Genomic DNA, 12,599 nt, shown 5'->3' on the forward strand with positions numbered 1-12,599 from the left:
CCTCCCCCTCTCCCTACCTCCTCTCTTTCTTTTCTTGAAAAAACAATGTTTAAAGCATGCTTAGGATTTGAGAGATTCCTGAATCTCAGGATTAGTGTCCCGCAACAATTGTAGAAAATTCTCCACTGTTATTACTTATAGGACATGTCTAAGACAGATATCTTACTTTAGCCTCCATTTCTCTTAATCTTTTTTTATGTGGTCCACCTTAAAATTTTCAAATATTTTTCATTTTTAGAAGTTTTTTTTTGTTTCTTTTCCTAGTCATTTCCTAATTTCTCATACAAATTAAATATAGTCTATATTCTGTGTCTGTTAAATCCAATGCTGAAAATTATAGGTCTTTCATGCTGTCTGTTGTTTTGCTTATGGTACCTGTTTCCTTGTGGGTTGTGATTTTGGACTCTGCACTCATGTTTCTGGAGTTGTAACTATGGGAATTCTTTGAGGCCCAAGTTAAAAGTGTGTTTTCCTAGAGAGTATTAGAATTTGCTTCTGTCAGTTGCTTGGAGGAACCATCAACCCTAGGATCAGATTAAATTCTCCACTTGAGGTTTATTGGATTACACAGATAGATTGAATTTGGACCTCAAATCCAACTAGCTTTTTATGGATTCTCAGGGGAAACTTTTCTTCCTTTCCTGGGTTCCAAGGTCAAGACGGGCATGTTTCCTTACTGACCTGTGCATCAGGTTTCTTTCTCATTCACTCTTACACTGAGAATGTAGTCCTTTGGGCACCAGATTTTTGTCCCCTATTAGACTCTTCCTTTTATAGGCCACTGGTTTTACTTCCTGACCCTGGCATCTTCAAAACTATCAAAGCAGGAACTGTAGGTGTCCAGAATTTGACAGTCTCATAGCAAAAGCCCACATTGGCCCTCACTTATTTCTCAGGATAATTTCATTTTTCTTCCTTTCATTTCCCTGGCCCCCCCGAGAATTCTATCATTTCCTACCCGTTCATCAATGTGTTTGATTTTTTTTAACCCAGCATTTTTTTGTTGTTTTCAGCAGGCGGCCCATTCGGAGTAGCTAAAATAGCATGCTGTCAGAAATAGAAGTCAATCATTTCTGTGTAAACTGAGCTTCTTCAAGGACTTTTCCATATTAAGGAAAATGAGATAATAGATGGTTCCCAAGTCAGTGACTTTACATACACACTCTGGAGAAACTAAAATATAATAAAGCTAAACACTATATATTTTAGTTAATGAATGTAATTCTTAGACTATGTATCATCTACAAAAAATTGTATATGTACACACATGCTACAGCTTCTTCTTATATCATTAGGTCATATAATAGATACCACTTGGAGTGGCTAGCCACTTACAACCACTACTGCATTTCTAGGCTGTGCCCCTCAAATACAGGGGTGACCATATCTGTGTTACACTACTGTGCTCCCTGATCATGGCTCATTAATTTACTAGGGACAGACCAAAGATGGGCATATTAGATGCACTCTTTTGCAATTTGAAACTGGGAATGAAGAGACCCGAAGACTGAAGGCATTGTGGCAGAATTGCATTAACTGCAGCATATTAAACACATGGTCTACAAGCTTCTGCTACTGAGATCCCCAGAGCAGCTCTAGTTTTTTTCCTTGGATTTTTTTTCCCTTTCCTGGTCAGTTTCTCTAACACAAGTTGCATCACCTTGAGAAAGTTATTTCAACACTCTGTGCCTCAGTTTCCTGATCTATAAGCTAGAAATAGCAATAGTAACTAAATCATAGGATTGTTTTTTTGTGTTAGATTGAAATGATGTCATCTATGCAAAGCACTTAAGTTAATGCCTGTTAAGTGTTATGATACAATAAATGTCAGCTTCTATTACCATCATTAATACCATTAAGTCTCCTCCTAAGTTATCTGAATTGCATATGCTCCTTTATGCTACTGTTAGCTTTGCCTTGTGCTCTTGCTCATTTTGAGGCTGGACGCCACCTAATACTCACTGAAGGTTATCTCGCCTCCAACTGTTTTACTGCTGCTCAATCAGAGAAGTTAACGCAGGGAAGGCTATGTAAGAATACTGCCCTGAAGGCTACTGCCTAAATAGAAAGAATTAGAATGTAGGAAAAGATTCAAAAATGAATGCAAAAAATGATTGTTACCAGGAGTCTAAGAGAAAGGAACATTAAAATCCTTTATATAGCATGTTCTCAGGGGGACCTTGGCCTTGTTTTCACCTCGAACAAGGTTAACCATGTGGCCCCAACAATGCATGAGTGTGGAGTTCAAATTCAGACTCCTCATAAGTTGCAGTAACCCTTTACCTTAATAGTAGACATTGATCTGACCTAGGGAAACATGAGGGGGGCCATAGAGAGATGAATACATGAATACCCATTAGAGTGGCTCCTCAGGCTAGATCACAAAGAAATGGAAATGAGTTCACATTCAAATATTATAAATCACTTAAGGAAATGAAGGCTCTGAGAGACTGTTAGCAAATAAATGGGAATTCTAAAAATATAAGTATTGAAAATCACTATTGATGAAATCAATCTGGAAAGTAGAACAAGAAAAAGAGATATGAAATAGAATAGGTATAAAAATAAGAGGATTAATCTTGAATTTCTAATACCTCATTAATAGGAGTTCCAGAAAGAAGAACAGAAAAAAATGGAGACACTAAAAAGTACATACTCTATAACACTGAGATGAAGTTTCTGAAAAGGTAAAACTAATCTATGGTGATAGACATAGGAAGATGGCCACCTCTGGGAAAAGTAGGATGCTTTACGAATCTTAGGCCCCTTTGCTGACAGGGACTCTTATGCACTGCTCTATTACTAGCTTGCAGAAGACAATTCCTATGTGTTACGTGAATAAATAGAATAAGTACTGGGTGAATTAGGATGTTGGAATCAGGCAGATATGTGTTTGAACACTGTCTCTGTTCTTAGCTCATATGACCTGAACCAAGTTACTCGATGTTCCTAAGATTGTTTCTTCATCCATGAAATGAGAGTAAGAAGGGTAGTTAACAAAGCTCTGAGGAGATTATGTGTAAGAGTACCTAGTGTAGTGCTCAGCACAAACGTAATCATGAAACAATATTATTTGTAGAAGTGACAGTACCATTAGGTAAATGGTCTAGGAAGTGCCATTCCAAGGGCATTGCAGTGAGAGACCCCAAAACAGGCAAATGAGGGGAGCATTGTCTTTAGAGGATTTAAAAACAATAATAAAAATGACTTTTACAGTCTTATTTTATTATTACTATGTGCCAGCAATTCTAAATAATGTCAGTGATAAAATAGTTCTCCCTGAAAAGAATTTCATTGGTCTAAATTCTAAATAATCTCAAGTTACTGTTGAATTTTAGTAAATGGCATTATATATTTATATTAAATAGTGGCTCGAAAATAAACATTGAAAGCACAATGATTGTAAAGACAAAAGCACAGACTTGAATTATTTAATTATACGATTCTATACGATCACCTGGCATTTTTCTTTGTATTTTAATTTTAAAACAGTGAAAGTGACCATGAACTGGTAGGTGCAATATTTTGCTTGTCAAATGCAAATTTTAGTTCATACGTGAAACCGGTTATTAAATTTCAATAATATTTTGAAAATTAAAATGTATTCTTTTAAAATTGTTATTCTTACTTAATTGGTATTTAATCACTATTACATTTTAATGTACTTATTAGTGCAACAAATCAATGCTTTTCCTTTTTCCAAAAATGCTTAAATATAATTAAAAGAGATTAACTCATGGCTTTTCCCCTTTTCTTTTCATTGTAAAGTTAATTAATTAATTATTAATTACAAGCTTGATTATATAATGTAGTTTAATAAAAGAAAATTTATGCCATCTGAGTTTCTTTTCTGGCCATTATCATTATTTATTTCATTTAATGATTATGTTTGAAAATAATTTTCATGTAAGGAGAAGGGTTTTATTCAGAAAATGATCTGCTCCAAGTGTCAGATAGGCTAGGTATGCTTATTTAAAGGCCTCTCACATAAGGCAAGTGTAAATTTATTTACGCACAATGGTATAATTGTTAATAACTATTTCTTGTCTTTGACTTTGAAAGCCTTAGGCTCTCTAACATTTATTTTTGTGAGACTGGTAATGTAAAGATAAATTACTAAGCAGTTACTTGTTACAAAGAGAAGTCTTTGTGTTGCAATATGAAAATATTTCAGTGACTGAGAAGATTTTTAACATTGCTGGAAAACCTTCAAAGATTCTACTTTTCTTCTCTCTCACTCAAGTTCTCTACATCATTAACAAAAATTGGAGTTTGAAAAATTCAAACTTTTCTTATTTTTATTTAAAACTTGTTTTCTAATGAATATATATTATTAAAGGCTTAGGAAGACTTATTTTGCTAGTGGGGGTAGAGCATTTTTCTAAACTTGGTTATGATATTCCTATCATTGAGGATATAGGGTGTAGAAATATGACCAATAGTGCTTTTTTACACTCTGCACATAAATATCTTATGAGACTTACTACATTGTAGTATAGAGCCTGCCTCCGCCACTAATCTGGAATTCTTTAAGGGCAGAGACCATGTTTTATTCATCTGTCGATCCACAGATCTGGCAGGTAATATGAGTTCAATAAAGAAGTAGTGAATTATTGAATGAATGAATGCATGAGCATCAAGCACAAGTTCCTAAGTTTCCAAGTTCAGACCAGAACAGGCAAGATGAAGTTATCATGACTACTGACTACTAAGGTCTGTGAAGAAAATAGGATTCCAGTGGTCATTCAAGTAACTGGACTAGAATTCTGAAGATTTTCTTAATAGAAGGCTTTGGAAATTTTTCAAATACGGTAGTATATTGACTTCCAAAGTGGTTCTTCATTAAGCTTGCCCCAAAGAGTAGACAGAGGAAAAATTAAAGTAATAGGGTAATTCATAATGTTCTATGTTTTTTAAAACTTTTTTGAAGTTCTAAATATTAATTTAAATGAATAAATGTGACTCCTAGAGAACAGGAGAAAGACTATTACCACAGTTCATTTCGATAAATATTTATCGAACTTCAAATACCACCAGTACAAAACATGACTCAGACAGTCCATGTTCTTGCAGGATGCACGACTTGGTAAGTGAAGCAAATGGTTAGGAAGATCATTTAAATACAGTGTGGTAGGTACTATCATAGGGTCAAGTTTTCAGGAAGATACTAAGAGAAATTTACAAAAATTCTATGAGAAATGATGGTTTCTTTGATGAATAATGAACATATAGATTCAACAAAAAGATAAAGTGCTGGAAACCAATATAAAGATGCAGTAGATAAAATATCCACAAATTAAAATACTTTGCAGTCGTTAAATATTATGTTTTTGACTATTATTTAAGTAGATAAAAAAATACAATACAAAAATACAATATATTCAGAAATGCTAATCAGCTGATTTACACTGATACAACGCTAACAACTTAAAGTATTAAGTTGAGATAAGATGTTCGCCATCATATGTCATCAGAGAAATGCAAATTAAAAAGAGATACCACTACATACCTATTAGAATGGCTAAAATCTAGAACACTAACAACATCAAATACTGGTGAGGATGTGGAGCTACAGGAACTCTAATTCGTTATTGGCGTAAATACAGAATGGTACAGCCACTTTGGAAGACAGTTTGGCAGTTTCTTATAAAACTAAACACATTTTTACCATATGATCCAGTAATCACACTCCTTAGTATTTACCCAAAGAAGTTTAAAACTTATGTCCACTCAAAAAATTGCACACAGATTTTATGGTGGCTTTGTTCATAATTGACAAAACTTGGAAACAATCAAGATGTCCTTCAGTAGGTGAATGGATAAGTAAACTGTGATACGTCCAGACAATAGACTATTATTCAGTGTTAAAAAGAAGTGGGTATAAAGACATGGAGGAACTTAATGATGCCAACTATGTGACATCTGGAAAAGGTAAAAGTATGGAAACAGTAAAAAGATCAGTAGGTGCCAAGAGATTAGCAGGGGGATTTGAGGCATGAATAGGTAGAGCATGGAGGATTTTTAGGGCGTGAAAATACTCTGTATGAAATTATAATGATGGGTACATGTCACTATACATTTGCCCAAACCCATAGAGTGTACATCAAGAGTGAACCCTAAGGTATACTATGGACTTTGGGTAATTATGATGTGCCAGTGTGGTGGTTTCATCAATTATAACAAACGTACCACTTCAGTGGAGGTTGTTGATAATGGGAGAGGCTGTGTATGTCTAGAGGCAGAGTATATGGGAGATCTCTGTATTTTCCTCTCAATTTTGCTGTGAATCTAAAACTGCTTTAACAAAATGTCTTGATAAAAGCAAAAAACAAACAAAAAAACATAAAGAAAAGTTGAATTATTTCTAGTGGTTAGTATAAAGTGGCTGCTCTAAGAAAGTGTCCCATACTATCCTGGCTGCCCTGGCCTTTCCTACTGGGAGACGCACTGGGCTATCCTTATATGCAACTACTATAGAATTAACACATGGGACACCATGTTCCATGTGAGGACTCTGTTCCAGTGAGGCCAGCCTTAATTATCTTGGATATCACTCCTGGTTAAATTATGAAGTGAAAAATGAGTTACAATTACTGTGTGGAAAATAATAGTACTTTTGTAAAAAGAAAATGTGGATGTTGATAAATACATACATACGAATATGTTCAAATTTAGACTTGAAAGTACATTAGAAAGATAATAATACTTATTCCTGAATGATGGTAGAATTATAGGTGACTGTATTATCTTTACATTTTTCTGTATTTTCCAAACTTTAAAATGATACTATAATCATAAATATATCTGGAGAGAGAGAGAAATGAAAGCAATCAGATTGGTAGGCTGTGTAGTGTGTTGTGCTTGCACCCAACAATTTTTCCATGTTTTATAAAATTGAGCAACTATCTCTCAACTATTCTTAGAATAATCAATTTTATTCTCAAAAGCCTGTCACATCGAGTTACCATTGCTATCAGGGTCAAAGAGTCCAAGTGTCAAAATATCAAGTCAAGTCATTAAGCAAAGGAAGCATTTAGGATTCTGAGTCCTATTACCTAGTCCCATTACCCATAGCCTCGGGTCAGATACATAAAGGTCAGGATCTGGGGGAAGCAGATACACAAATAGGAAATGAGGTCAAGAACACAAGAAGGAAAGAATTATTTGCCAAGTTAAATCCTGGAACACAGGACAACATGCAAAATGCTAAGTTAAGGTCAGCTGAGGTAACAGAAACAATACGATCCAGATTTTGGAACTAATTAATAATAGAGTTCTCACACTGTGATGATTGTGTAATGATGGCTGCAGGGGATGATACTGAGAGGAACAGCACCCTCAGTGTCATGGTATCACTGGAGTTACCTTCCCATTTAGCTCAATATGTGAGTGTGTTTTTAATTCAGAACTTAACGAGTAAACAAGTCTATATGTCATCCAGACATAGATTATAAGTGGATCTTTGAAAACAGATAACATCGTTTAATGCCTAAGGCCTGGATTCATAAAGGACCACGTTACATATAGGATTGCTAACCTGTAGACCACTGCCTCTTAATGAGAAATGATTTTGCCCCCGAAGGGACATTTAGCGATGTCTGGAGACATTTTTAGTCGCCACAACTTGGGAGAGGACTATTGGAATCTAGTGGGTAGAGGCCAGAGCTGTTGCTAAACATCCTGCAGTTCACAAGACAGCCCTCCGCAAAGATTGTTATCTGGTCCACAACATCAATAATGCCAAGATTGAGAAAACCTGTTGCAGAGAGACGTTATAGTGAAGAGTACCCAACGTTCTTGGGTCAATGTTCCATGCCTATCAAAACATTGTCATTTCCTTAACCAAACAGTGTTGGTTTGAGAAAATTGTACAGTAGAGGGCAGTGGTAAATAAATTTTTGTTATATTATCATTTGTCCCCCATAGTTTTCTTCTTTTCTATTTCTCTAATCCTGAAAACAAAACAAAACAAAACAAATGTCAGAAGCAGAACAATAAAACTAAAGGATAATTTTCTATTTTTGAGGGAAAAAAAACCACCACATTTTATGTAAAAGTATATTAAATATTTTAGAAGTTTCATAAATGTAGGAACCATGACTTTTTATCTTCTTCGTGTCTACCTTGAGTACTGATATTTGCAAATTTTACTCATAAAAAATTACCAATGGCATCTAAATATTAAGAAAATAAAATATATCACCTAATGAATAAATGATGATACTTTTTTTCCAGTAGACTATGCTAATATTTAATAACTTATTTAGGAGAACTGCTACACCTAACACTCTACTGAAATCATGTTTTTTTCTTCTGTAGGTGACTGAATGAAATTCAGGCATTTATTCTTACAGTAGACTCTACATCCTCAAGGAACTTTTAAAATATTATTGTCTTTTTTCAAATTAAATAGTCATAAAAAAAAAGAAATCAAAAAGAGCTTGAGATAGACCTTTTTTCAATACTATTACTCTTTCCTTTAGTAAAAATAATTATACTTATTATTATTATGTTAATAATAAGAAGAAAAATTGTGATAAAATGTAAGACCAGGAATCTGTCTATTCTGAGTCAAATCTATCATTATTTTTATTGCAGTTTCAGAATTTTATGTCATGTTGTAATAAAGGCCTTTGCTATTTCAAGATTTTAAGTGCTTGCCCCATTTTCTTCTAGTTATTGTAGGATTTCTTTCTTTCTAATCTTTTTAAACAATCTAAATTTAGCTTTGACTTATTATATGAGAGAAGTAATCTAAAATAATTATTTTCTAAATGGTCCTTCAATTTTCCCCAAATTTTATGAATAAAATTGATAGGTAGGTAGGTAGGTAGGTAGATGATAGATAGATAGATAGATAGATAGATAGATAGATAGATAGATGATAGATAGATAGATAGATAGATAGATAGATAGATAGATAGATGGATTTTTTTTTTTTCCAGAGTAAAACCTGCATGTGGTAACAAATTACTAGTATAAAACAGCTTACAATGAAATCCAACCGACTTCTGTCCTTTTCATCCTCAGCCCCCTTCCATTCTCTGGAGGTAATTTCTGTTTCTGTTTTAATTATTCTAGCAGTTGCCTTCAGAACTCAAAATTTTATGTTTATAAAGTTTTTAAATTATTAATTTTGGATAAGATATATTGCTTCTTCAATACAAAAAAATGAGGATATAGAACACTTACACTCCCTTCTTGCTTCCAGGATTTGATATAAAATTGCTGTTTCATTGGTCAAATCTATAATGTCAATTATATACACTTAAAGTGTATAACCCTCACCCTAACTCATCTTGAGGCAGCATCCCCTGACTTCTCCCTTGGAAGATGGAGTTACTAGAGTCTTACCTTATCTCCTGTCTACCTTATCTCCTCCCCTTCAATTTCCACCTTCTGCAACTATACTTTTAAATTGCCTTATTTGTAAATATTATGTCTTACTTTGCAACCAAAGCGTAATCTTTCTTACATTGTCTATACGACACCTCTAAAAGATTAAAAATAAGCAATATTTACATCATTATGACTACATAAAGTATTTTTAATAATTAGGCAAATAACCTTCTCTTTTGGTGTCCAATGTTACAACTCAGCCTATAGCTTTGCACCTGGTATACAGCTATTGATCTGTGAGATGTTTTTATTATTTATTATTATTATTATTATCATCATCATCATCTCAATAAGCAAGAACATCAGAAGAAGCTCTCTTTCATTTAGAAGGGATAGCAGTGCACCTTTACTATTATGTGTCAGCTCCGCGAAACTCTATAATCCACAGGGACATCGACCATCTCACCATCTTGTAGGACAATATGCTGGCTCAGTATATTGATGAAATAATGCTGGCGAGACCTGAATATCAAGTTGTTACAGATATTTTAGAGTCCTGTGTATCAGACACCATTTATGAACTTCTTCAGAGGCTCTGGCATCACTTCTTTCTTGTTCTAAGCTGCCTGAGCTCTGACTGACTTCACTAATGCACAAGCAGACGGGTGGCTTGCATCCTCTCACACAATGTGCTTCTTCTCTTTTGCCTATTCCATGCAATTCTTACCTCCAGCCCATGCTGCATGCCCCTTATTTCCTGCTTCTGCTGTATGATGCACATCCTGGAACTGCAGAGCAGTTAATACAGTACAGGGCAAATCTTTGACCACTGGAGAATGGCAGCCAATGGATTTTTCCAACTACTGAGTTGTCATTTGAGTTGTCATTGAATACACTGCCTATGTTTGGGGAACCATTTATTTTATGGAAATAAAAGCCAGGTAGATGATTGCTTTCCCGATTACTTTATAACATGTGACCTCAGCTCTGCCAATCAGATGGGGCCACAGCATATGGAATCAGGAATCAGAAGCTAATGCTAAAGCCTACACCATGAGGAATTCATTCTGGTAAGGGTGGTGGTGTCCACATCTAGTGCCTGTGATGTGCACAGTTGATGGTACAGTCTACAGTTTCCATACTTAGCAGTGGTGACTGCATGTTCAATTCAGTGCTGTAATTTTTTTATATTCTTTGCTACGGAGCTTCTAAGCCTGGTTTTGGGGTCCCATCAGAGAGTGAGTTGCCTAATGTTTGCTCTGATAAATTATCAGATCTAGTACCTTTTGGTTTCAACCACAAAATTTTACTGAAACTATTCCTTCTTTTTCATTTTATTTGATTGTTCCTTTTCAAAGTCTTAAGTTTAATATGTATTTTTATTCATTTTCACATAGTAATATAGATACATATGACTATTTCCATTAAACATTGTTTTACTTTTTTCATTGTCACTACTATGCACTGCAAATATTTGAAATTTTGGTTTTGATATTCTTTCACCTCCAAAAATTGTTTAACCAAAAAGTTTTGAATTTCTAGATGGGTGTGAGGATGTTATGTTGTTTTCTATTTTTGTTGACTTCTAATTTTACTGCCTTGTGATCAGATGAAGTGTTCTGTGTTGTTTCTATATTTTAGAATTTATTGATTTTTTTTGTGGCTTAACATATGGTAAATTTTTGCAAATGCTTAAAGGAATTTTTGAAAAATTGTTCTTTTGCATTGAGGATATTGTATTTATTATCTACCTTGAAGTTCTATAGTATTGTCACTTAGGGCCTTTATATGCTCACTTATTTTCTCTCTACTTAATCTATTGTCTTTGTTTTCTGTGTCTACTTGTATTTTCCACATCATTGCTTTTTAAACTTGGAGCTGTTATTTGGTGCATAAACATCCTTGAGAAATATTTATTATAAATTGCATTCTTTATTATTTTAAAGAATCCATTTTTTCTTTAATGCCTTTTGCTTTGAGTCAGTAATTGTCTGACACTAATATTGCAAGCTTTACTTATTTCCATAGCATTTGTCTTTTACTTTCAACTCTTTTTGAGTCATTTTATTGTAAATATGTTTCTTGGATCTGGTTGATTATTATTTTACAGACAATCTAATACATTAATATATTCTATTTCATTTATATGATAAATGTTGAGATTTAGTTCTGATCACATATTATTTTGTTTTTAGTGTTTCCATTGTTTTGTTTTGTGTGTGTGGGTGATTTGCCAAGAAAGATTTAAAGCATAATTTTTTTTGTATGTATAGATGTATTTTATTTTTGTTCATACTAATGAGATCACACACATATGAATCAAATTGTTTTTTTTCACTAAATATCTATCAGAAATATCTTTATAAATCAGTATAGTGCTACCTCATTCTTTTTGATGGTTATATGTGAATGTGTCATAATCTACCCATTCCCTTAATAGATAGGTGGTTATCCTAAATGTCCAAAGCTACAATAAAACTCTACCTCTACACACTTTTGCAAGTAAAGCATAATTTTAAAAAGCATAGAATATTGAAAAAAATTATTTTCTCCCTAGTTATTAGTTGCACTGATTACTACTTAACTCTGGCTTTCTCTTCTACATTAAGGAGACCACTGACCCTGAGCTTTTCTTAGCGTCAAATCCCCAGAGTCACGTGTAATCTCTTGATTTCCTAGCTCTGGCTTTTAATTTAGCATTTTGGATATTTTTTCTGCTGACATATCAAATATAAGACCTTATTTTCTCTTATGAGCACAGCCAACTAACTTCTCTGTGTGGAAGAAACTGCTTTCTTTCTTTCCTGTTCATAATGTTTTCTCCTTTAAAACCATGTAGTACAATCTGGGAGTTTGTAATGTATGTCCACAACTTTTAGAGTTATTTTTTCTTAGTGTTTTTTTTTTTTTTTAAAGAGTTATTTGTTCAAATGGCTACTCCCTCTCATTCCTTTAAGCTGAGACTTTAAAATCAACGTTCATTGAATTATTAAGAAAATCTTAACTTCTCTTAAAATCTTACCACTAACATAAACTTACCTCTAATAGAAAGTGTACCTCTCTTTTCTCTTCCTACCTTTCCTTCCCAGAGTACATTACAAACACACACTCTACACAACTTGGTGTTTAGAATTACAAATCTCATGTGTTTTTCCTCAATAGTAAGCATGTTATCCATCTTAATTGTAAACTCTTAGCGATAGCTATGTCAATAAATGCAAATTGATAATAAACATTGAATAAATAGTGTCATTCTTGTG

Source organism: Pteropus alecto, unplaced genomic scaffold (genome assembly GCF_000325575.1).
Source record: "Pteropus alecto unplaced genomic scaffold, ASM32557v1 scaffold22, whole genome shotgun sequence".
Lineage (NCBI taxonomy): Eukaryota > Metazoa > Chordata > Mammalia > Chiroptera > Pteropodidae > Pteropus > Pteropus alecto.